General features: G+C 44.3%; 1 protein-coding gene across 3 annotated transcripts in view; it reads right to left on the minus strand.

Annotated features, from left to right (window-relative positions):
* LOC121659995 (high mobility group protein HMGI-C-like) overlaps positions 1-27,590 on the minus strand; it is a 51,287-nt gene that overhangs the window by 14,244 nt on the left and 9,453 nt on the right. Inside the window, exon 1 of one of the 3 annotated variants that reach the window (XM_042018844.1) lies at positions 1,150-1,407. The exons of the other annotated variants lie outside the window; for them this stretch is intronic. The gene's annotated coding sequence lies outside the window, so the exon portion shown is untranslated. Of the gene's footprint in view, positions 1-1,149; positions 1,408-27,590 lie in introns of those variants that run through there. 3 annotated transcript variants of the gene reach the window in all.

Genomic DNA, 27,590 nt, shown 5'->3' on the forward strand with positions numbered 1-27,590 from the left:
ATAAGAATATGGAATAACACTGAAGTATTAACATGTCCCTCAACCTGGGGTGGAGGGATTGAGGATTAAGTAATCCATTTTTGCAAAATGGCACTAAGAACCCCCAGCAGCAGAAAACAGAGCAAGGCATCATTAGAGAGATGCACCAGCAGCCTCCCCCATGTTGTGTTCGGGAGCACAAAGGAGAGGCTGTTGCAACTGAAGAAATACAGCTCAGGATTAGCCACATCTGCTGAGCAGCAGAACACACCCCTCACCCCCTCTCCCCAGGAAGCTGAAGGCTCGTGGGACCAGTCCGGCCCAAAGCTGTCAGCTGGAGTTCCCTGCCCTGGGAACCTGGCACAGAGTTTTTGAGTAGGAGCTGGGGTTCCCCCCAGAGCCACACAGCACTTCCCACCCACTCCCAAACCCCAGCAGGCAGGGGACATGGCTCAGTTCACTGTCTCTATCCAAGGAAACCCTCGTACCAGACCCAGGATCCCGTGTCTTGAGGCCTGGGGTCTGCGACACCTCTCATTCACATTCGGGATGTTTCCAGCATTTCTCCCAAAGTTATCAAGCCAGCTCAGTGAGACTCCTGTGTGGATTGTAGACTCCTTAGCATTACACATTATGAGCGTGTTAGAGTCCTTCAGCAAATACTTGGCTCTTTGGACAAATTCCCTGAGGGAGAATTCTTTCTTAAAGTCTGTCCAGACACTTTCATCAAAAAGCAAGCATCCCAAGCACTACAGAGTTAAATTGGTGGAGAACAACCCAACAGTATTTACAGGAAAATAACAGGAAAAGCAGAAATCTGTGTTTACTAAGAATGAAAAAATCACAGTTATTTCATTCGAGATAGCATCAAGCCTTGTTCCTTTGCAGAATATCTTTTACAGCTCAACAACTGACATCTGCAAAACACTGTCCACTTATGCAGCGCCAGGAAATGGCCCTCTGCACTTCCTGCCAAGGACTGGTGTTGCGGCACCTGGCACAGGGATGTACGAGGCAGCAAGTTCTGTACCTTAGATTGTTTGAAAGTAGGATTTCTCAATTACCAACTTGCACTTCATTAATCCCCACACCTTAATAAGCCCCAGCATCTTGCAGATGGGCTCTGCATACGCATTTCAAATGATGCGGTAAGAAAGGAACAAGATTTACCTGTTGAGAAGTTGGGCAGCACCGCTTGACTCGGCCCCAGCAGAGCTAGCAGTGAAGGCAGGAGAGAAAGATATCCAGCAGCTGGGAGCCCCCTGCAGTGGTGAGAGGCACCTAACCCAGGTCTCTGCACACACTCATCTCAGGAGCCTCACACTGAGCTGAGTGCCGTGGGTTGCACTCCCAGTTTGTGATATGGAAAGCAGCGCAAGCGCTGCCAGAGATCTCCTTCTGATGGCAGCCCTGAGTAGTGACAGCAAGTGAAACCCAGCTCCCCTCGACCCGCCTGGAATCACACACTAAACACAACAACCAAAACCAAGAAAAATCCCCAATCAGACCACTTACTCCAGCCAGCTTCTACCCACTGGCCTGATTACTGAAAATAAGGCCAGTTTCCAAATGCGAAATGAAAGATCTGAATAAAGGAGACAGATCATTCACGCACTTCCCTTTTTACAAATGCTAGAGAGAACCATGCTGACCCTGTTTTATGAAAGAAACAAAAACATAACAAAAACCCTACATGGGTAGCCCCAGGAAGGCTTGTGATGATAAAGTGGTTATTAATCTGAGTGCAAAATGCGCTCAGGGCATTTACTATAAGGCACAAATAAAAATGGGAAGCTGAGTTCAGTTGAGTATAAATATATGTAGAGAGGAGATGTTGCATGGCTCTAAGTCAGGTATTTTGTATTAATTCTGTGAACAACCATTAGATCTCACAGAAGCGCCCAGAAGTATTTTGCAAAGGAAAATGCAGACTTTTCATGACTGCCTTGACATATTCGAGACACCTATACTGGGGTTTTTTTGGGCACATCACCATTAGCAAAACCCTAGACTTAAAATATCTTAATCTGTACCTGCACAAAACCCATTGCGGTATCTTAGAGACAAAGTCTGAAGCTTTTCTTTATGTCAAGTAGTAAATAGCTTACAATGACAGTACCACTGAATAAACTGAAGGCAAATTTTTTTCCTCAGAGTTATCCATACAAAAGGTTTACATCACTTGAGCTCCTCAGTAAACTCTCTAAATCCAGCACCTAAATAATTTACTGCAGTCTGGAAAAATACTGATCTTGACCTTATAAACAGGGGAATGATCTACTGGTTAAAGACGTTTCCAGGGGCTCTGGAAGCGTGTCCAGTCCTGGGGTTGCCAGGTGCTTCCTCTGTAACCTCAGGAATGGCACCTTTCCTCTGTACCCAGTTTCCCACATGTAAAGAGGGGATAACAAACCTGGTAACATCTTGCTTTAGACAGTATTTTTTTGGGGAAGAGATACATTCCTCACCATGTAATTTAATGTCTTAGGCAAAGTAGCTCAAGATTTTGTTTGGAGCTCCAAACCACTAACAAAGCAAAATCAACATGAAATGCTAAAAGAGCCCTTTGATCACCCCTGCAACAATGCCTAATCCAGAAAAAATTAAATAGTGTATGAAATCAAGTACCCAAAAATTATTATCTGTTAATTTAAATGTACATATATATATAATTTATTAAATATCCTCCTGCATATGCACTACTGTTTCATATGGAAATATGCAAACTTTTAAAATTTTTTAATGACTTTTAAAATATCACTAGAGACAAAGCTGTAAGTGTGGTGTATGAACACAGTGTAATCATAATGACTGAGTCAGAACTTGAATTGTTACATTTTGTATAAAATGAAAAAAATCTGCATTTCATACAAATACCTCCTGGCAAGGAAGTATTAAACTTGATTCTACAACACTAAGCCAGAGATGGTTGACAGTCCGTAAGTGCTAAAGAACACTATTAATATTCTAGAAATTAAACTCCCAGTTAGGAAATGTCAGATACAAAATTGGAATGTGGAGTCCTATTTAATCTTTATTGGGCACATATTGGAGAATAGTGTCTTTAATATCCACACTTCATAATTTCTTTAGTATTTAAGGCTAAGAGAAATGATTTGATTATTCTGTATGTAAATGACTGCTATTTCATCATTGTTCTTGGACTGAGCCCAAAAATCTAACACTTGACAGAACCATCAGTCCCAGAAAATGTGTTCTTGAAGACAGAGAATCACAGAATCATTAAGATTTGAAAACACCTCCAAGACCATTAAGTCCAACATTTGAACAAACATCTCTATGTCAAATGAATCAGGGCACTGAGTGCCATGTCCAGCGGTTTCTTGAACACCTCCAGGCATGGTGACTCCACCACCTCCCTGGGTAGCCTATTCCAATGCCTGACAACCCTTTCTGAGAAGAAATTCTTCCTCATGTCCAACCTCAACCTCCCCTGGAACAGCTTGAGGCCAATTCCTCTTGTCCTACTGCTGGTTGCCGCGGAGAAGAGGCTGACCCCAAGCTGGCTACCACCTCCTTTCAGGGAGTTATAGAGAATGAGGTCTCATGGGATGGAGAACATACCATACCCTTGGACAGGCATTCCAGTGGCTAATCCCTCTAAACAGGGTGCCTAATTTACAATTTGGTTTGTCCTTTCAGACTGTAGATGCGGTTCCTATCACACTGCTGTGGTTTAACAGCCAAGGATCACAGGAGTCCTTTGAGAACACAAAATGGTGGTTTTATTTCACAAACTGTCCCTTCCATCCAGTAAGCACTGCTGTTTCTTTACTCTCTTGGACCAGTTCTTCACTGCTCTGTGCAACCCTGTTCCTGTCCCAGAGCACCATGGAGAAGAACAGTTCTCCTGCTGTGGAGACAAGCAGTTCCTGGCCAAGGGCTGAAGCCTGATTTCAGCTGCACTTTCTGATGAAATGTCCCTTTTGGAGGTCCCGTGAAAGAGGAACAAGCATGACCTGTATCAGTCAGCAGAAAAGAAGCAGCAGCCAAATCTAGGGTACAAGGATTCCTTAGTTGCAATGGGGGTAAAATTAGCAAGATTTGAGTGACTTGCCAAGACATTTCTGTCCCCAAAGAATTTTATGTATTTACAGCAAGACTTGACCTATGCAAGGGCTAGCTTGTGCCTGCAAGACACTTACTAGTTTGCTTTAGGAAGCATCCAGATTTTACCACAATGCAGTGCAAGTCCCTGCCTGTATTCCTATTCCTTATCTTCACTCTTCCAGAAACCAGACTGGTCACTGTGGCACGGTGTGAGATATGTAGGCTAACACCAGCTGTAGATTCACTTGAGTATAATCCCTTTCTGTTAGACAGGTGTGTATAAAAAGCTTCATTCACTGCTATCCTGATCTTGTCAGAACCTCTCATGTGCACAAACCTGTATCTCCTAAGTGTAAGGAAAGCTGGATTCATAGTAATTGTTCTATGTGCTTATTATTCAGACTGTATTAATGAATATTTTAACTGGAGATTAGGCTGAGGTGTGATTTCCACAAGATAAGAAATAGATTTGCCATGCTCTATTTTATCATTGTAATGGAAGTGTACCCCATAATACTGTATTTCTTAATTCTTTCATATTGTGTTCATCAGCAATTCAAACTCTCTGGATGACACAGGGTTACAAAATCTCACTTTGAGAAAGTTGTGGACTTGCTGGAAGGCCTCCAAAAAAACCAGAGGCTTAGAAAACATGGCCTGTGAGGAAAGATTGAGAAACTGGGTTGTTAAACCTCAAGATAGGAGAGCAGAAAGAACATGATAATGATTTTCCAGTACACAGAATAGTGAAGCATCTAGGAAAGTAATAACATGTGGATAGGATAAAGAGTTAGTTTAAATGCAGAAGTTAAGCTGAACACTGAGGAAAGTCTAATGACTTAATGGTCAGGACAGCAAAGCACTGGAATAAGTTGTGAGTTCGTGGAGCCTCTGCCCATGGAGAAACTACAAATGGATCACACACACTCACTAGGACTGGCACAGATGGTAGTAATAACTCCCTGAGAAATGAAGTGTGTCTGGCACCTCCTCTCTTTTGTGATATGAAGTTTCTAACTAAGTTGTGGTTAAGTATGTTTATGCAGAACTACCTGTGAAAGGGCCAGAACAGGTGATTCCTGGGGAGCAGAATGAATTTTTACTTGTCCTCCATGGCTGCAAAATCTCCTGAACTGGTTGGATATTGCTTCAGAGGCTTTAGAATCCAGCTGGTTCTACAGCTACAAAACTTGTGATTCCTACTGGGAAAGTTAAACAGCATTTCATAATTTCAGGCCCCAAATTCAGTCAATTAATTACCAGAGGTGATAGAATTTGATTTTTGCAATGGGAAGAATAAATCTTGCCAAAGTAATGCCATAAGTACTGTCAGCTGGTAAGAAGGGTGACCTTTTTCTACCTTTATAGCAAGAGACAGTTACTGTTCCTGACAACATGCAGACAAGGAAGGTGGGACAACTGAGAATGCAAAGTGAAGAGGGAACAGCTTTGCTGCAGGCAAGAAAGGTGCAGCTAGAATTAGAAAGAGGTCACACTTTGGTTGATAAAGCCATGTGGAGACATTGTGAAAGATGGCCTGGGGATGGCCTTGAAGGACCTTTGTAACACAAAATGAACCCTCCACCAACCTGTAGCTGAGTACAAAGGAGGACTAGACGGGGAAACTACAAGACTGGGGGCTGGTGTACATATGGAGGAGGATGTGTATTTGTGAGGGAGACAGTTCAGGCCCATGATTATCCCTATGGTTGCCCTCCAAGGGACAGGAGCACCCATAAGGGGCGCAGGGGTATTTCAAGGTGCAACAATGCAGTGCATACCATGCTCCCTTCCCTGATTTAACATGTATCCCATGTACAGCTTCAAGACACCAGTAGTTGAATCCTCCTTACAAGAGTGAAAGGGACAGTGAAAAGGGGAAGCTCACATGTACCTCTAAATTCTACCAAATGTCTTATGATTGGGCTGAAGAGCTCATGGAGCATGGCTGCTTTGGAACAATGTCTGCAAAGAGCCACTGAGCATATGGATGGCTCAGCTGCAGAGCCCGTATGTGGTTTACAGCACAGGGAAAGCCTGCAGGCTATGCCCCTGGCAAGGTGGCTGCTGCTTACTGTTGTTCTCTTTTCCATTCACTCTTACAACCACCAACTTCAGAAGGAAGCCTTCCCTTCCCTGGAGCAGAACCCAAAGCAAATTATCCACAAACTCAATATTTAAGCTAAAAGGCACTGAAAAACAAGAATTAAGGTGTGAGACCTATTAGTAAAGCCAAATGACCAAGTTGAGGATGCCAGGACAAGCGACCAAGACAACTTCAGTCTCAGTATAAGCAGTGTGGGTGCAGAACACACATAATAGAGGTATCATTACAACAGTACAGCCCTGGCACTGCTGGCACAGGTACAAGAAACCACAGCCCTGAGTACGTGAATTTGTGTTCTCTATAACTGAGACAATTTGCAACAAATTGGTTGGACAAGATTTCAGAACACAGCATAGGATCTATACACGTCCTGTTCTTACCTCTTTAGTCCCCTGTCCCTTGAGGAATGACACGATGTTAATACACAACTGGAAAAGAACATACTTTGCCTTACCTTTCTCAAAAGGCAATTGGGGAGAGAAGGGAAGAAAAACCAATATACAATCAAAATGTAAGTGTCTGGAGTGTTGCTCCTGCTCCTTTACCAGGCACAACCCAAATCCTTGGAAGAAATCGGACATCCTTCCACTAACTTCAAAGAGATGCTCTTTCAACCCCCACCCCGTGCCAAGGACGTCGTGCTCTGTGTCACCACACAGCGGCACTCTGCCCACACATTTCCCAAAGGGAAACCTGCAGGTTTTTTCCCCCATTACCAAGGTACCCACGAGCATTGCACGCTCATGGCTGAGAGGGCAGGGCTTTCAGAAACCACCAGTTACTGAAACACACAACGTGGAACCCGCAGAGGTGGTCAAGCACCTGCTTTGACAGCACAAGCATTAGCTGATTACAAGCTGTTAGAAACCAAACGCTAGGAAAATCTGATTTTAAAATTGCTGGTAAATCTATTCTTAGGATCTTTTTTCCTTCCACCCTCTTCTCTGCACACTTCAATTGCACTTCAACATTCTGGCTATACCATTTTGCGATCTCGGGTACTTCATGCCACTTCTCTCTTCCATAACACCAGCAGCACCACTCTAAACTCTGGTAAACCATTTATTCTCCATAGCTTCCTTAGAGGAAAAGCCCCAAGGACTCCCAAGCAAATACAAATCCACCAAAACACCTCTCTGCTAGACACACTTCACACATGGATTTATTAAAGGTGACAGTAATAGTGTGCTGATAGGACTGTGCCAGAGAAACAGGACTAAGTAAGGGGAAGTGACAGGAAGGAGGAATGAGCCGGAAAAGAGCCATTTATACTGACTTTCCTGATAAGTGTTGATTTTTCTCCTTAAGTCCAGGGGCAAATGCAAGCCTTAATCTTTATGACCTAAAGATTACACACACCTTGCACAGAGACAAGGTGCAGAGCTCATGTCTGTAATGATGCACATAAAAGAGAGGAAGCCTACATGATGAGAAAAGTCCTACTCAGCCCTCCCAAGTGACCTTTGGATGGGGCCATGTGCTAATGTAGGTGGGAGCTGGCCTGCTAGTGATAAAACACTGTCCACCCCAACACTTTCCTCGGGTTCTTTAAGCCACAGATTGATGGGGATTTGCAGATAACAAATCCAGTGTATTTAGCACCCAGTAAGCCTATGCAGGTGCTCTGAAGTCCACATTGAGCCCTGCCCCCTTCTAACCTCCCCATTCTCCCTTTCCCCGTTAACCAGCTCCTGTGGATGGCCCTGTGCTGTGGGGACAGAGATGACACAGGGCAGTCTGTAGCCAACAGTGCAAACATGGCAATCAAGTGTACAACACCTTCAAAGCAAAAGGAAGAGGGGTCTCCAGAGAGGGTCGTATCAATTTCCAGCTATTTCTAGCCAGTCTCCACCTTTGCAGCTGCCGGCTGTGATGAGCCAGGCTGCCTGCCAGTTACCCAAGCAGAAGAATCCCAGATGCCTACAAAGATCAAAAGGATTATCATGCATGTATGGCATAAATACCAGTGAGTGATTCATCTGGGCGAGGAAACTTCCTCCACAGCCAAACCTCTATTTGGAGGCTGGGCCAGCATAATGAATGCATAAATTATCACACAAGATTTTACCTAGAGGGACTTTGTCTTCCCTCTTCAGCAAAGAAACTCAGATAGGAAAGCAGTATTCCTCAGGAGAGATGATTCTGCTGTACATGAGAAAAATCACCCTACAATAGAAGAGGTGAGAGCATTCATGACGGTTCAAACCAAGGCCTTCTTTGGAAACCCCTTGTTCTTGTGTAGGGGAAGGCAGTCAACAGCTCTTCCACCTTTGCTATACTTCTCAGACATGCCTCCTCCAAGCTGAGGACAATTTCTCATTCAATCCTATACAGAAGCTGTTACTGGAATTTTCCCATGTCTAGTATACTCCTTGAGTATGAAGAAAGCAGAACCACATGTATTCACAGTGAAAGCACATCAGGCCTTTTAAAATTAAAACAAACTAACCAACCAACCAACACAACACTAAAACCAAACACCACCAACTCCCTCCAGAACTCTGCAATAGTGTTTTTCTGGTTTGGTTTTTTTTTTGTTTATTTTTGTTTTAGCTTCTAGCATTTAATTTGTCTTTCTCTTAGGGTCGACCTCATGCTTTCACAAGGTTATCTGACATAACCCCAAGATCTTGGTCAACTCCAAGCCCATTATTTTATATGCACAGCAATCCTTATTTCTCTGCATACCTCATTTCACATTTATCCACATGAAATTTCATCCACCCTTTCACTGGTCGGCCATTCAGTCTCAGGATTTTTCAACAATACTTCACTGTTAACCATCATCTTTGCTGTCTCGAAAAACTTTAACAGGCAAGTTTGAAGTTTCGCTCTCCCTGTTTTCAGTGGTCATTCCTGGGTAGGTTCAGCATCACAAATCCCAGCACTGAGCTGTGAAACTCCCTGGCAGCATTCTCCCACCTTGTTTCCAATCTCTTTGCCAATTATTTGTACATCTCAGGACCTTCTCTCCTTTGCAGAGTCTGCACAGGTTCCCAATAAGGTATTTTGAACTTTGTCAAGAGTCTTACAGAAATCTAGTACCAGCTCTTTCACTCTTATCTACATTCTTTTCAAAGAACTCCAAGGGGTTTGCAAGACAAACATCCTGCCTTCATATAAACCACACTGACTTTTCCCAAACTGATTGTGTTTATCTCATTGTCAAACATATTTTTGTCTATTACAGCTTTTACTAGTTTATGTACTACAAATGCCAGGCTTACAAGCTCTTGGTTTCCTGGATCCTCCCAAACCTTTTTTTAAAGATTAATGTTATATTTACCCACTCTCCATGTTTCAGGTGCCAAGAAATTTTTAAAAGCAATGTTACACACTGCCTTTGGCAATACAGCTATTTCATACTTGAGTTCCTCAGACCTCAGGTGAAGCCTTCCAGTCCTGGCAATCTGTGAGCATTCACGACTGCTCAAATGTTGGATTCTGGATCCAAATCAGAAACCTGTTTTGCCAGCATTTTATGTTCTGTGAAGAAGTGGGGGAGCAAGAAGGTGCTATCAACGCCCTCAGCAAGCAGCCAGTGGGAGCTCAGAAGGGAAGGAGGCCTAGTGAGAGCTGCGTATGAAGCCCCACACTCATCCTCCCACACAAAACCCTCACACGTGCCCTGTGTGGGAGGGTGGACCTCATTACAAATGTAAGAGGTACAGTGATCACTGCACTCAGGATCCAACAGGGGAACTACATGGCATCTGCCCAGTACTGATCTACAACAAGCCTCATGCTTCCCCCATCACAGAGCAGCAGCAGTCACAAAAGGGGTGTGTTTTCAAGTAATTTAACTGCCCAGCCATTTGGCCAAATGAAGCATGTTAGTAAGTGGGTGGTTATCTAGGAACAGACACATTATCACTCACCTCAACTCTTACAGCCTGATCGAGATCACATCAGACAGCAGGGCCCTGGTGTGGGCTGTGCCAGCCACCACACCGAGGTGCTAAGACACATGGACAAAGGTAACATGTTTAATGAAAGGAAAGAGAAGTCAAAGGTTGCATTTATTAAGTCTTCACGTTATTAAGGGCTAAAGAGGAGGTGTCACTTCACTGAAGAAATGCAGATGAGAAGATGACTTCCACTTGTGTGCCAAGACAGTTGGGGCAGAAGTTGTGATGACAGCTTTACTTGCCTTCCCCATCCCTCCATCACCCCCAGACACAGCCATGATCAGCACAGACAGCAGCACAGTCCAATGGTACAAACACAACCAGTTACCTTCAAGCAGATATCTCATAAATGAGATAGAAAAAAGGTTAAAAAAAAATATTAAGTCTCACTGTACTGCACTCCTGTGCCATGAGTGGCACCCCCAGCCTTGCCAATCCCCAGGAGCACACAGCTGCTTGGGGTCCAAGTCCTTACTTGACACCACAAGAGTTCCAGGACAAGTCTCCTGGAGCAAGCCGGGGAAGGGCACAGATCAAGTGCAAGGCACCTGCAGAAGGATGCACAATAAGTATTAACTCACACCTCAAAACAGATGTTGTTTTTTGGTTATACTCATGAGTGTTACAAATTTGGGTGCCAAAAGATGGCTGCAGTTAGAGTATTTACTCATATTTCAGCTTGACTGAAAACCCAGTAAAACCTCCAGATTGTATGAGGGCTTTGTTTATCTCAGACTGTAGGCTGGACAACTTCAGCCACACACCTGGGGCTTGAAAAGGAACAGACTGGAGGAGCTGCAGGGTCAGATGAGATTGGGCCCAGGTCTCTGCATTATGATTTACTTTGCCATATGCCCACGACATTCCCACAGGTCCTGCCTTTGCCCAGGAGCGGGTCTCCAGTGTTGGTGCCACGTCATCCCTGAGAGAAGGGACCTCTCATACTGCAGGAGGCCCCTGCAACCAGCTACTCCCACGCCTCTGGAAGACTTCCCCATCTCCCATCCCTGTCCTCATTCCCAGTGTATTTTATGAATTCTCCACAAGCCTTTCCTTTTTCACACCAGAGGCTCTGGGAATTTATCATTCTTCTAAAGGAGTCTATTTGCCCCATCTCTCCAACACCTGCACTTCACGTGTATCCCCTTGTTCCTTTCTCTAACCACACTTGTTCTCCCCGTTTCTTTACCAGGGCTTTGATTTCCTCTCTTTCCAAGGACTTCACATGCCATGCATTTCATTGTTTTTCATCTCACTCACAGGATCACAACTTCTGGGAAAGTCATGCCTCTTTTCCTTCTTCTGATCTTAAACAAAATCAGTGGCTTTCTATCCAGAAATCAGTCCTGAGTATTACAGCTGATCAGATGCAGCAGCCACTGGCACCTTGTCACATGCAGATAATGCAGAGACAGGCAAGTTCTTACTCTTTCACCTTGCTTCTCTAATGGGCAGACCAAAAACACTAACTGTGTGACAGAAATGAAAATAAAGTATCTGGGCACCTCAAGATGTATTCATTAACCAGGTGCTAGGTTTGCCAGGGATTTCAGTAGCTTGGGGTTTGAGATACAGGCTTTGAATTTTGATAACGGTGGTGCCATTTCAATCGAGGTAGAATTCAGATTCCACAGATATGAAAAGTGTTCATTAAGAAGGGAATGGAGCTAAAAGAACAATCCTGCAGAAAAATCAATCTATTTTGAAACATCAGCTCAGCCACAGCAGAAAATGAAGTCCTCAGTCTGTTACCCAGCTTTGCACTCTACTATCCCAGCAAGAAAGGAGAGGCCAAGGCATGGAGCACAAGGACCTCTGGACACTAAGTGTGCATGGATTAGTTTGAAATAAAGTAGTTCTGGTTTTGGAAAGTCTTGTGCTAGCAACAAGATTGAATAAAAGAAACTAGTTTTGCAGACTACTTGAAAACTGAGGACAACAGGCAAACAGGTCTGACAAACCAATCTGTTTTCCTTACAATTACCTCCAGCTCCCAGAGAGTTTCCTCTGGGTTTATTAGAAAGCTGGCAGCACCCGGCTCCTCGGAATCAAGTTCATCTCTTACATCTGCATTATTCACTTGGCTAACCACAGCAGCTTTGAAAGCCCAATGTCTGCTATCCTGCAGGCCACCAGGAGACAGGAAAGGTTCATTTAAGGGAGAGGTGATCAAACGGGGTGGGACAGAGGGGAGCTGACAGGCACCAGGCATGCACGTGGGAGCCCATCTAAAATTTCAAACCCTCTTCTAAAGGAAATTAGATGGAGATCAGGCTTGGGATTCATTTGCAGGGGAACAATTTGCTTTTCTAATCTGGCCCTCCATTCCTACAGTACACCTATGACGTGATATCCTCCTCCTCATCTGTCTCTCATTCCAGATCCAAGCCTTCCTTCTGCCTGCACAATGCTGCACTGTCCCACCTTCTCTCCTGGCTCCTACTTGTGCCCAGTGAGCTCAGGCACAGGCACTTGCTGTGACTCCTCATTACTGCTCAGAATTTTCCATTGCCCTCTGCAGCCCTCATGGTTATTATACTCTCATCGCCTGGGCAAGTGAGCTCAATCTTCGCTTTTCTGATTTTCTATTGTCTGTTTATTAGATGGGCCCTTTGTGAACTCAGCAGTTCACACTCTCCTGTGGTGCCAAGTGTAAAATTAATATTGACTAAAAAATCTGGGCACTTCTCTCTGGCCAGAAAGGAGACATTTCAAATTAATGGGAATGTTAAGGGTGTTTCACACCCACTGCCATCCTTCTGAACCCTCCAACTCTTGCTGCTCCTTTCTAATTGCACACATTAACTCTTAATGGGCCCTGTCTGTTCTGTATGGGTGGGTGCCTCCCCCAGCCAGCCCAGTGCCCACACCAAGGACTCACTGGTCTCCTCACAGGCAGCCAGCAGAGGTGATGGTGTTTCCAAGAGCTGCCTGGTCCTGCTCACTCCTTCAGAGGCAGGCAAAGCCACTGCCTCTTATGGAGTGTCCCAACAGCCTAATGGGGTTTGGCTGAGGGCTCTGCTGGCACCAAGGGACACAGCCCAAGCCCATCTCTCCACCTTGATGCTGCTGAGCTCCCAGGCTGAACTGGCACAAATGTCTCGGAGCAAGGAGATGGTCCTGTCTCCATGGCCTCAGTTCTGCTCTCTGGCTGAGAGGTGACTGCCACTGACTGAGGGGACAATTGTTTACAGCTGAGATGACAAGCTTTATGCTAAGTATCACCAAATAGCCCCTAAAAAGATGATAATAAGTTTTGCTCAGAAATTTTGGAGAGGAGAAATTCTCTATCAGCCAAGCAGAGGCTGCAACTCATGGTGGGGACATCCATGCCAAAAAGTCTGGTTCCTGTCTCTCCCTCCAGCCATTGCCCTGTTTCCACACAGAAGCGCCAGGATTTTCTAACTGGTGTATCCCCCACAGGCAGTTATGGCCAAGTAATAGATTTGGGGTTTCTACGTGTGGATCAAAATCCCCCAAGGAGGTCAAGAAACACAGTCCAGAGAGGAGAAGAGGATTAGAGAGATGCTGAACATGCAGCTGTGACTTCAGGCAAAAGGAATCCTTCCATTCCTTGAACATCCTAACCCTTTATAGCCAAGAGCTCTTTTCCAGCCTCTTAAACATACAATGCAATTATACCAATAATGGTAACACCAGTACCATTATTACCTCTGTGCACCTGCATGGCAAGTGTAAGAAAGAGTTTGGACTTTATTAATTCCATCCCTTCACATTTGTGTTGGCAATACAAACCGTTTGAGAAACACTGAGCAACAAACATACATTTATTTGTCCCCTTTTTCCTCACTTTCATTAACTGTCCCTACCCAGACCATGCCTGCTAAAGAAGACTCCACTATCACTGCTTTTACTTTCAAAATGAAGATAACAACTGAATAAACTTTTGTTCTCCAGCAGAACCGAACTAATGACAGAGGTCAGATGTGAATCTCCCCTGGTCACCTTAAGCACATTGTAGACTTCCAGCCCTGTTATAAATGGAGGAGTGGTGGAGTCTTACTGCACATGCAAGAGAACCAAGGCACAGAGAAGTGACTATCACATCACATACCACTGGATGACCAGGAACTGAGCTCCCACCCCCAACCATGACAGACAAAGAATTTCCTTTTTGAAACCGAAACACATGGTCTCTAATGCTTCACCTGTGGACATTTAAAATAATTGGATCTGGACAGATTAAAAACAAATGGCAGTTGCTCAGATGAATACAGTGTACTATATGGAGCTATGAAAACTGCCAAAAGTACTTGATTTTCAGATTATACCAGCTATAAAAAAAATATGGATCACAAAAAGCTGTCAGGAGAGGACAGCAAATGCTTTCCAAATGAAGTGTCAGATCAGGCACTAACAAAACTGTGCACCTGCTAAGCAGGGCCATGTGCAGTGAACCCCCTGCCCAGCACAGCCAAGCTGCAGGTGTACAACCACAGCTCACACACATCCAGCACAAGGCTTTGCAGCAGCACCAATCCACATGGGATTCTGTCCTTCCCTTCCTACAAAGGTGGAAAACTTCCAAGCACGCAATTGAGTCAGCTCTCCTCACACCACAAATAATGGGCAAGACCAACAGTGACAGGTTTTGAAATCCTCATCCTCTAGCTCACAGGAGGATCTATTGCAGCAAAGGCACAGAGATAAAAGCCTTCATGTCATATGAAGAATTTCACTTTACTAAACCAAAAATTAAAAACCTTGTTCTCAGAAAAAGATAGGAGGTTCTTCTTTGTTTCGCAAGATCTTTACAAAAAAACCCCCCCATGCACTCCAAGCTCTCCATCTCATTAAAGTAAGTCAACTTAAGAGACATACTCTTCTCTTGTGTGGTCCTGTACAACCTACAAATCATATTGGCAAATTGGTGGCAGATCAGGTGAGGACAGGCTGGCAGCAGCTATCCCGGGTGTGCAGCCCGATATGGGACAAGCAAATCAGCCCTGCTGCACACCTGACAAAAACCCTTTCCTTGGTCCTTTGTGTCTGTGCTTAAAATAGAAGGAAAGTGAAGCTTTGAGAAGATAGACCCAGCTCTCATGCTACTAAAACATGTATGTCAGTCTTCACATTAAATGTGTGAGTAGCCTCCAGGAGCACCAATCTGAGCAGGAGTGGGAGCTCCTGAAACATGTTTGCATTGAAATATATCTTACAATATAACAACTTTCCTTCTTCAGATGAAGCTAAAAAAGGTAATGAGCATAGTACCTGTGCTTGGCATGACTATCTCCATTTAACAGCAACAGCTGAGACTTCTCATTATTTCATTTGCTGACTGATACTTGCCTCAGTTTTTCACAAAATGGCCACAGTGACCATTATTACTGTGCTGTTTGTCTAATAAAAATGTAAAAGGCATGTTTGACTTAGCAGTTGTTTATGACTGTGATGAAGGTAAACTTCTTCAATAACCACTCAGTAATGATTAAGGCATGTTAAGAGTTTAAAGCTCTAGATTACAATAACCTTTAAAACCAAATTGTTTTCCTTTGCATTGCTGCAGGGCAGAGTAAAGGAGGTTAAGGTACCTTAATTGCATTTCCACTCCTAGCATGTTTTTAAATCATGCTTGGACTACTGTTCTGGAGTTTCTAAAGCTTCAGTTGAAAGGATGTCATCTGAACTGCAAAAAGGGAAAAAAACCTCAACCAACCTAACCAAGAAAACAAAAGCATTTCCTGAAATTACATCTCAGGCAGTTGGGATATGTCTGACACTCAGCAATGACGCAGTGCAGACAATGGGGTTAAACATCCACACAGCAGAGCAAAGGACAGACTTTCTCAGCTGGTCCAGAAAGTTAGGCCAGGTCATTCCACGTCCAAATGGTCCAGGCCCCAGAAGACTTCACCCTGGCAATCCTCCTTCCAGTTGTGAAGGATTCTTCAATAGCTCAGACAGTTCTTCGCTGCAACACGTAGTGTTGACACCCCTCACTGCACATCCACTCACACCTTCTCCCTGTGGCATCACCAACCAGCCAAATTTTACAGGCAATTAGAAGCCCTATTTTACAGGCAATGGGGGCAGGGATAAGGAGGGGCAAAGTGCTCCTCTGATTCCCTGTAGAGTTCTTGACATAGCAAGGTTGTGTCAGATAGGTCGAGCTCTGAGTGACTCCTTACAAAGTTTTGTGTGTTAATTCAGAGGGCAGAAGTTAACCTGGCTGCCACGGGCTGGAGGTAGATGACAGCATTTTTTGTTCTTTAAATGGAAGTGGTTGTTTCAAGCACAGGGGCACTGTACTGGCAAGTGTGTTTCTCACCACAGCTTTAATAAAATGTATGGGAGTGCAGCACTCACTCTCAATTTGTGGGAAATGGTTTGAAAGCTATTCTCTACCTCCCAGGCGCACGTGTGATGTGGCTGGGATTTACAACCACAGTTAAACGTAGGTTTTCCAATTTGCATCTATTTCCTGAAAGATTCAAGCCTAAGGAAAGTGGATGCTAATATAGGAGCCTGTATTTGGATTGGTGAAGCAGATAATCCAAGATTAATTTCATTTGACAAAAGAAATCTATTATTACAGTGTCAGACTCCAGTGTGCAGCTAGTAGCTCTCAGCAAGGCTGGAAATGCAACTCAGCACCTGCATTCTTGCACACAGGTGCTACTGGAAAACACCCAGGGTGATTGGAGTGATTCTGACAGGGGCAAATGTCCCTGGCCAGAGTATCCTGTCTTATCACCTGGCTTCTGGATGGATGGAGCATTGAGCTGGTGAGGACACTGCAGCAATACGATTATGCTGGCCACAACAGTCCTTTAGAAAACCACAGAGCAGATCCAGCTTCTCACCACACACACAGAGCTCCATTCAATAAATCACCCACCACAGATGATTCAGGTCCGTTGCACCTCTGCTGCCCAACATTCATCTCCCATTACATCTTCAGAAAATACACTACCGTAATTTTAGCAATTATTGTAATATTAGCTGCTCCTCTGGCTGGTGTGATCTCTACTGTAGTGAAGACGTTTTCTTTCATCCAGGCCTATCTGTGTGCTCATGCAAACCCTCAAGTAATACTGTCATGGCCCACAGTCCCCCACTCCTGCATTAGACACCAACATTAACCCCAAAGCTTACCGTGCTACCTCGGCTGGGGAACAAGAGGAGGAGATAAAAGAGCACCTGCACATGGACACACAAAGGCAAAACCCAAACAGCTGGTCATTACAATAACACATTATAAAGCTTATTAATAATTTTTCCTGCATAATATGGGACTCCTCCTTTATCTACCTGCCAGAACCAGGCTGTTGACACCACTCTGAGCAAGACAGCAAGACAAGTGTTGCACTTCTGGATCTGTCCTGCCCAGCTGAGGTCAGTGGGAGCTCTGCAGCCACTTTTAGTGAAAGCAGAAAGAGGCTCAGCATTATGAAGGTCAAAGTATTTTACAGGTTTCTAATAAACCTCAGTGTTGATCCCGGCTCACAATTCCAAAGTGTTTTACCAACATTTATCACTTTACTCAATATTGTGTTTGAGGACCAGCAGTTTGAGAAGAGATGCAACAGATGGAGGCACTCTCCTAGCTCAGCTCACTGCAATCTGGTCAGGATGGCCCAGCAAGGAACAAGCCCTCCTTGGCTCGTGCAGCCCTGGAGAAAGGTTCCCAGTACTGACAGAAGAGCCATTTGTGACTTGGCCATTGGGAACCGGTCTGTCATCCAAACCCCATGGCATCAGGGAATGTTCAGTTATGGCAGTTGGTGACTGGTGAAAGCTAAACAAGGGCTGAGGAAGGAAGGGGCAGCACACTTCTATGAGTGAGAAGTTTTCAAGCTACCTGACAATACCAGAAAGGTCCTTTCCTGCTGAGATCAGCTCCTATAGACCACCGTGGTACAAGCCCATTATACAGAGAAGAGAACCTAGCAGAAAATATCCATAGACAAAAAAATTAATAAATATCCAGCAGCAGGATCAACTCGACAAATTTAAACTATGGAACAAACTTTGTAACTGGCTTTGCAACCCTGGTTCCTGTGTGCAGACCTTCTCAACCTCAGATGAATTCTGGCATCATACTGTGGAGGTACCTGAGCACATGCACCCCTCCTTGAACAAGAGCACTTGGGCAAACCCAGAGAAACCCCAGCATGTAGCCATAGGATCCCCCAGTACAGGTGATCCATGGAAAAGCATTCATGCTTTTTGCCACTGACTGTCAGAGTCCATTCACCTTCAGCACCTCAATTCTTGTAAGCTCAAATATTTCCACCTTCAGGGTAATGCAAAGCCTTCATTCAACATTGACAGGGGGAGGAGGGGCAACACTACTTTTCCAACCTCTGCTATGCAAACAGTTTACACACTGGAGCACAGGACTTATTCATACCCATCCCAGCATGAATAATGCCAGACCTCAAGCAATCCATCCTTCGGACTGTGGCAGAATGAGCTGGTTCAACGACCTACTGGGGTAGCAATTGCCCCTTGATGGTTACAGAAACAGAAAGCCCTGTCTGATCCATGCCCCAGAGATGATCTGAAATGCCCATGCTTGCCTGAGAGAAGACATAAAAGGATTACAGGCTTAAGCCATCTGTGTTGGGGTCCTCACTCCTCATATATGTCCCATTGTGCAGAGAAATATGTCATGAGATATGACACTGTCTTCCTCCTGTCGAGCTGAATCTGTCTCCTTGGAAGCAACAACTCACAGTGACAAGTCACAACCACACGAAGATGCAACACTACCAATATTGTAATGATCCGTAAGTCTCAAAATAAATCTTCACTCTTTTTTCTGGAAGCAACAAAGATCAACAGGAAAAAAAAACAAAAAACCAAAAAACAAGGAGTCTTTCAGACTGTGGAGAAGGTAACAGCTCAGCAAATACACCCTGGGAAGGTAGGAATACTGGGGAGAGGCTTTTAAAATGACCCACAACAGAAAAAGAAAAAAAAAAAATCACCAGTGTCTGACAAATCCTCATCTTTCCTGAGTTTAGCTTTTGTGTCATGTTAACTCAACTCCTTGTCAAAACAAGCTCCGTTTTGCTGCTGTCAGCATAGTGGGCTTAACGTAGCTTAAGAAAAACATCTCACATTATTCTTCATACTTCATATATCATCTCCAACAAGCCAGAGAGCAGAAAACAAGCTGCTACTGTGCAGCTGATTATTGGTGATCATGTACGCAGGCAGGCCCTGCAATGGAAGAGCACTGCCAGACTTTGCTGAGCTCTGGTTTAAGCTCTGCTCAGAGTAACAATACAGGGGGAGCCTTTGACTCAGGAAAACAGCCAGACTGTCAACTACAGAAACACAATGCAACATTTTCAGCACTAACAACTGCGCCGGAGAGCACCAGTCTGACAAGTCCCTTTTACGTGGTATCCATCATTAAAGAGCAAAAAGGTTGTTGACCATACAAGACATTTTCACATGTAAAGACTATTGGCAACAATTTGAAAGAAAAGTCAGAAGAACTGAGATGGAACAGACACTGAGAAAAAATACTGCTATTAAAAATGTCAAAGCACAACATGCCATTTGGTCTTTTCCTTTCTCTAACAGTTTGGCTGCTAATCTGTTGAAGGCAGCAAGTCACTCCATTCTTCATAGTTATCTTATTTTGGCCAAATCCATTTCTCTGGATGGTATCTGTCTCTGCACATACAGTAATTAATACAGCTTCTGGCTTCAGTCACAGAATATTAAATAGTTACTTTTTTTTGTTTAATTGCAGAAAATCAGAGCATTCTCCTAATAGCATGTTAATAAAAACATGTGGGATACATCCCTGAAATAATGCAGGTCAATTTTCTAAAGCATCAGCTATTTAACTTAAGAAAATCCCAGAAGACATGAAAATGATTCCTGACACCAAGGTATTCTTGCCAGTGTTTCACTGTGCACTGTTTTGTTTTGCATATCCACCCTGTGAAAATATCTCATCATCATTCTCCCCTGGTACTCAAGGGGGATCTTGCACTGCTCTCAGCAGTCAGCATTATAATCATCATACTCTCTGCTGAGATTTGATGGTTCATTTCCTCTGCCCAGACTAACTTCAGCTTGTCAGTATTGCCCTGCAGTTCTGTAAAAAAAGTACATGCAAAATATACTTATTTGTACTTAGAGCAGATAGTTCATCTTGAAATTTCCTTACACAGCAAGCCAGTGGTGATAAAACAGGTTTAAACTACAGATGATTATTATTAACACTTCTTCCTTTTCAAAGCTTCCATGCTAAATTCTTGGACTTTGCTGACAACATGCTCCAAGTGGTATTGTTCTGCTCCTTGGTGAAGGACCTGAGTGTAGCAGCAATCCCTATTTCTCATCACTTCTCACCAGTCTGGGAGCTTACCATGAAAAATTTAAAAATGCAGGATCTGGGGAATGGCTCAGAAGGGATGTTCTGTGTTTTCAAGTCCAGTCTGTGCTACTGCTGGTACTCATGCCCTGTAATTCATCAGCAGTGTCCTAAACAGTTAGTTTTTTCTCTCCCCTGTTCCTATGGGAAAGATGCTTCACAACCTCACTCTGATGGTTGGAAGCATTCTTCTAATCTGCAGCTTCCATTTGTTGAGGACTAGATTGTACATTCTTATGCTCACATTTCCCTTCAGCTTAAATGAGGCAGCCCTTCCCCAGTACCTTTTCCTAGGATGCATTAGTAGACAGCTTTCACAGACCTGTCAGACTTTTTTTATTGCTAGCTACATTTAGTCAAATTTTTAGCATTCTCTTACCAGACTGGGTCTCTCTTAGCCAAGCATCTCACCTGTCCTCATTTCCCAAGCCAAATTCAGAATGTGAGATGGGGTAGTGGAACAGGGCTCAAACATGAACTTGAATCCTGTTGGATCCACCCTCTGGCTCCTCATTCCCATCTCTATGCAGAAATTCAGAACCACCTGAGGTTCAAGACAAACCCCCTTTTCCCAGATGTTACAGATACCACCAAGAACAACTTTTCCCTTTCCACAAAGAAGAAAAAGTTCACTTTAAGCCAGACTATACCAGTGTTCCAGTTACTGTGTGGTGACAAATAGCCAAGAAGGCAGGAATAGCAAGCTGCCTTCACCACAGCAAACAATGGGGTGGGCCTCATTAAGACATGCAAACTCTGAGCAGCCACCTCAGGACAGCACTGATCTGTCTGTACAGGCAGCACAGCACAGTCTGCTGTCAGGGTATCCTCATTAAACCCCTTGTCACTTCACCAGATAGAGGTGATGTGAGCTCCCTGTCCTTCACACATGCTTGCTTCACCCCTTCTTTCACCCAGGCATTCATTAGGCCACATAGTGGAGAAGCTATTTCTTGTAGGATTCAGCACATGCACCTCACCTTCCTGTTGAACATTTTTTCTCCTTATGTCACATCACTGAGAAAAGTTGTCTATGAAATTGTTAAATGCATCATGCTAAACACTGTCAACCTGCAAAACCCCACTGGGCAGCTGCTGTACACACTTATCTCTATGCAGCCAGGCTCTGCCATCTTGCTGGCTTAAAAGAAATGTTAATTTTCCCATGTAGAATATGGAGCTGGATTCAATTCCTATTCCTACCCCTTTCTTCTCACTCATTCTGTTGCTGCTTTTTACCCCCTTTCCTTTGTAACCACGTGCCTATGGCAACAGCAGCATCCTGGCAGACCCCTGAGGCCAACCAGTCCAAAGCTTTCCTGAAGCCACAAAAAGTGTCCCCAGCTTACACTGGAGTAGGGCATGGAGTCAGGACTCTTGCTACTGATTGTGGTGCCTCTCTTTCCCTTAAAACAAACTGCTTCACTGCTAAAACCTGACTCACATGGAGCTGAGCCCAGCCTCACTGCTGAGCTCCAGATCAGAAACAGAGAGGGATCCTAAGCAGCCAGCAGGGACAGGCATGAGTGGGGCACCTCACTCTGGCAGCCCTGTGCTCCAAGACACCTTGTTGGCAGTAATACCAAGGAGTCAGTGCTCCATTTCCTGCCCACCAGCAAAGCTGGTACCAGACAGCAACAGAGCAATGCTTGTGTCATCTTGCTGTAGCACAACATCCTGGCAATTCAGAATGCTACATCAAACAGCAAAGACATTTTGCAATTAAAGAGCTGGATGACAGGAAGCAGAAAGTTCGCACCACTGAGCCTTTCAGCCCAAACTGAAATAACCCACTTGGATTTAATCTCTTCTTCCTAAAGACAAAGCCACGACTCCTATGTTTCCATTCTGTTGATGACAGACAGATGATCTTGTCAGAAAGCCAAAGTCTTAAGTACTAAATTCCTGATTCCCGTTCCTAATTCTGGCCCACATTGTCTTAGTCAAGTCATCCCATTGCTGTTGCTCAGCTTTACCCTCAAGAAGAGGGGGAGGTTATACTTCACCAGGCTCTACTGAGCCCTCTCATGCACTCTGGAATCCATCATTCCTACCACAGAGTAACTTTTTTTTGTTTCTTAACACTAGAAGGAAGATATTGTATTTATGCACATGCGAGTAACACCATCTGAGTAATTCATCGTACTGAAGGAGGCAGAAAAGAGCACAGGTACAGCACGAAAAGAAAACAGCGATGTTCTGGATGTCTTCATCCAGATCAGAAATAGAGCATCACCTCTCCCAGGCTTCAACTCCCTTCTCTTTCCCTGTCAGAACTGGAGCCTACACCCAAAATTGGGCTGGTCTACATTTAGGGTCTTTCATTTCCACCCTAGTCTTTTTCTCCTCTCCTGGATGTCCCTGCAGAGCTGTTCCGAGAACATGTACTACACAGTTTTTGCCTCTATTCAGGATATACTGAACATAAATATCAAGCTGGTCAGTACAGAAAACCAATGATGTGGCCAGTTCTTCTAAATGCAGCCTAAAAGTACAGCCTTGGCAAAGCCTGTGCTGCTAAATAGGGAGACTTGAGTTTTCATGCTAACCAGGGATGCATGGGTACACTGATTAACAACCACTTTAAGATAAAGGAGGAAAGCAAGTGATGATAATAAGTCATCAGATGGAATAAACTGCCTTGCACTGAGCACCACCACCTTTTCTGGGAACTCAGGCTGCAATTTTGAATTTCAATTTAGTAAGGTGAAAGAGAGATTGTGCACTTTGAAAAAGGAATCGTGTGTATATATGTATTCTACAAAGAATAAAGGGACACTGTTTCTGCAAGGAGTGGGAAGAGGAGGAAAGTGGTATTTTTAAAAGCCTTAATGCACAGAAAAGCAGGATGTATAATGGTGAGTTCCTTGTGTCTCAAAGCCTGAAGAGTACCCCATGTTCTCGCTCATCTCAGGCACTATAAAATACTCATATGCAGGGGAGCAATTTTTTCCCTGCTTTTATTATTTTTTTAATTGCACTGGTACCACCTCCCACCCATCTGCTAACAGCTCACTCCCCTCCCCTGCTCCTGACAGGAAACAAAGGAGTCTGTCCCCTGCCACGCCCTCTGCTACCAATGAAATCAAAGAGTTTTCAGTGCAGAGAATTTCAGCAACATCCTCCATGGCCTAAAAAACAGAAGCCCAACCCAATCCCTTGCCACAGTGGGGTTTTTTTGACAGATGTATGTGGAATCGCTCACTGCCTGGGTTGGAGAAGTAATCTTGTTTATTTTATTTTCCTGCAATCAAAACTGAGAGCTACTAAACAAGCAAAAATCAGAACCACTTCTATTACAGACAATGCTGGTGTCCAAGAACTGCACTGTAGCAGCCACCTGTGTCCAGTGTTTCCTGATGAGTTCTTACCTGATCCAGTAGGGCAATGGTGGCAAACTCTTCACTTTCCATTGTCAAATGCATTTTTTAAAGCACAGGTTTGCGTTTCTGCCAGCTCAAATCTGTGTTTCTATCAATGCTGGCAGAAGTGCCAATTGCTCAGTATCACTGCTCTTGACAGCTTTTAGATCCTGACTGCTTTCAAGTTACACTAGATATAAAATAATGCCCACCTGCACACTAAACATTCATTACCAAAACTGTACCTTCCAGTGAATGGGGCTCTAATTGGCAGTGGCCAGCAAGGCTGGTCTCCTCTTAACTCTGCCACTGTCCCTGTGCCAACCTTCTCCCTCCTAACTTCACCTAACACATCCATTTGAAGGGACCTTGCATTTTGGTTGGACACACTCTATGCTTCCACGTGGTAAGGACAAATGGTTTTACTTCTGTCAACTGCTCTACGACTTGCTGCCACGCTACAGAAATTCCAACAATCCTGAAGTCATTTTACTGCCTCTTGCAGACTTCAGTTCATTGCCTTAATGGGAAGGCAACACTGCTTGGGGGATCCACAACAGCAAATGATACTGGGATGCATCTGAGTTCTGTAACATGCTTGTTAGACCTTGTTTTCTTTTTCCAGGAGCAGAATAATGCAGTGAGTTGTATTCTATTCTAGATTTGGAGTCTAACCACATTTTGGAAAAAAAAAAAAAAAAAAAAAAAAGCCATGCCATGAGACATGGGACTTCCACCACCAGCTGACCCTTCGTCTATCAGGGAACACTTGCAGGACAAAGTCCCAGGAGAGTTTATTGTTACCATTTCTAATGTAAAAGTAAACAGCCAGCAAGGATTCACTTCTGGTAGCTCCACCCCAACACAGGCAGAACATCAGACCTTTCTTTGCAGTCTGGGCTACAAGGCTGCCTCAGCTCTCCACAAGCTTTAGGATACTGAATACAAGGATGTCTGTGCCAGTTGTGAAGTGAGAAATAGAACAAAGGGAAAGTTCAGTCACAGTTGTAACACAGAAAGCTCTGACCCTCATAAGCCTTGCAGAACTGTAATTCCACATAGTGGTCTTTGGATTTACACTTGACCTAGAAGGCACTGGGTGACAGGATGAAACAGGCAGATACATAACATTTCTTAGAGGGAAAAAGATTCCCATTGTCACCACCATAACACTTTACCAATCAGCAACATCAGAAAGAAAGGAATGCCAGGAATTCCTGGCCTACATTCCTGCTCCTGCTGCAGAAATCCACTGGTAAAGAACACAAATCCAAGGCATCCTTCTGGTACATAGATGGCACTGGAACAGGCACAGGTTTTTTTATGGATGGGAAGCCAACATGTCTGCATATCCACTCCCTGCACTTGGGTGTTGAGGTCTGATAGGTGCAGACAAATACCTGCACATGCATTTTAAAAGCCTTTTTAAAACTCAAGTGTTTGTGCGGCTGTGATCAAGTTACTTTAATTCAACCAGAGGAGAAGCATGGCATGGCCATATGATTGCAAACAGTGAAGTTTCCTTGGCTTGGCAAATTACTGTGTGTCCACTGGGCTGTGGCAGCACTCCCTTTTAATTCAACTCTAATGCAGAACAGGGCATTTTGGTTTAAATCACTGGGAAGGCAGCAGCTTTTCATTTGGGTGGTTTAAACAAAGGCACTTCTCTGCTCAGTGAGGATAACAGCGCCCATGGCCATTCGCTGCCAGAGCTGAGCTTTGGTATCTTAACCACATACAATTATTCAGTCTTGGAGTGTAAAATTATCTGTCTAGACTATAGGAAGGTACTACCTACATAGGGAGTTGGTTTTTTCCTTGAGTGCAGCACTGTTGCAAACGTCTATTCCTGAATTTGTTTCAAACCATTAAACTGCCAGGGTTTATCTGAGTGCTACCACAATGCCTCCTTCTCCAAGACCTGGGCGCAGAGAAGGGGCCTGTAACCCACTCAGTAGCAGAAAACGGTTCAGACAATCCAGCTGATCCTGTTGGATGTCCAAGTGTCAGCATCAGAGCCAAGCTATGGAGCTCCACAGGACATTAGGACTTTGGCTTGCTCTAGGCCATTGCAAAAACCACCAACTGGAACAGTTTTACCCACTTGAAAGCAAGAAAATCCTACATTTATCTCAGTGGTCAATGCAAGTGCTTGGGAGCACTGCCAAATAATATTTATCAGCCTAGCTGAAGGTTTTATAACTCAGCTGTGTAAGTTCACATCACAGAGAACACCCCGATCCAGCAAGCAGCCAGTCTGGGAGTACTCAACTTGCTCTTACACTATTTCATTTTTATTAGTTATTAGACACAAGTAAGAGTTTTGAAACAACCTGACTTGTGAACAGATCTGCTCATGTGTACAACCCAGCAAGGAGAATCAGACAATATTGCTGTCACCAAACTGGGGCAACTTGCCAGTGCCTGGCTATCACTGTGCCAGGAGGTTTTGTTAGCAGAGCGGGGAGAGTACCAACACACTTACAGGTCTGGAGAGGGAGACTCTGACAAGTGAGGAGTTAAGTCTCTGCCTCACCTTCCCCTGTAAGCAGAGCCACACAAACACATTGCCAGCCTGGCTGTTCTAGTGTTAAAAACATCATTGCAGATGAAAGAGGTGTGGGATGGCTTTACACTTCATCAAAGCAGCAGCTGGGAGAGCTGAGGGGCAGGATGGCTGTGGACCCTCTATTTTGCCCCATAAAAGCGGCTGCTGCCAAAGTAGGGACAGGATATATAGGCCAATGACTTGTGCTGGGAATAAGCATGTAGAGGGAAGGCCTTTCTTAGAAGCTCCTATAATTACTACCTCATTTTTTTATTTTCGTACTTCTTGCAGCTGATCTCTGTCACTTGCCGAGTCTCACCAGCTGCCTTATTGCCCTTAGCTCAGCGTTTTTCTTACAACACCGACTGCAGGAACTACCCTGCATCACTTTTCTCTTTGGGGCTGCAAAATGCAGTTTTATCTGCACTGCCAACTAATCTTGAACCAAACTGCCAAAAAAGCTGTGTGTGCTGCCCAGATGGCTTAGTTCCAGGGAAGAAAGACAATTTGCTTTAACTCTGTTCTCTCTCTCACCTCAAGCTAGTGCCCCATTAGAGTAACAGAACTCTAATTACACATGATGGCTGACCAAGTTAAATAATACCAGCATGGTTGTAGCTGTGACAGTCCCTGCTTCCTTAACTCCCATCTTGCTTATTAAAAGGTGCTAACATGACTGCAGCCTTTCCAGTGGCTCCAGATAGCTGAATCACTGCAGTTAGGACATGACTGAGCCAGAAGGGATGGGGTGGGAACGCTCTTATTCCCACATCCTACTAGTGTTATGTAGCTGGGAGTGAGCTACCTACACCCAGCTGTGCAGATATGGATATACAGCCTCTTCAGCACCCTGGTAAACTCATTGAAAAGTCACAGAAAAAATACAATTACAGTTCAAAATTAGCAGTAATACACCAAGCACGGCAGTCGGCAGTTTCTTCTACTAGAAGTGTTTTCAGAACAGGCTGAAATGAACAACACACATGTAGGTCAGTGCTTGCCTAACAAGGCCAAGATCTCACCTGGGAACTTTAAGAGCTAAAGCAAAACCACCAACCCATTACCTTGGCTCTAGCCTATGCTGTTGACCCTCCACATTCCCTGACATCACAACTTAAAAAAGTAATAAGGGGATTAAAAATATATCTCTGAACCTCTAAATCCCACAGGCCCAGTCCTTCCTTCTAGTTCTCCCAGAAAACCAAGCCACTTGCTCGGGAACATATCACCAACAATGGTCACAGTGAGAAAG

The sequence above is a fragment of the Corvus kubaryi genome, unplaced genomic scaffold (assembly GCF_017639235.1).
Source record: "Corvus kubaryi isolate FWS band 111438036 unplaced genomic scaffold, C.kubaryi_AGA036_p1.0 124, whole genome shotgun sequence".
NCBI classification, from domain to species: domain Eukaryota; kingdom Metazoa; phylum Chordata; class Aves; order Passeriformes; family Corvidae; genus Corvus; species Corvus kubaryi.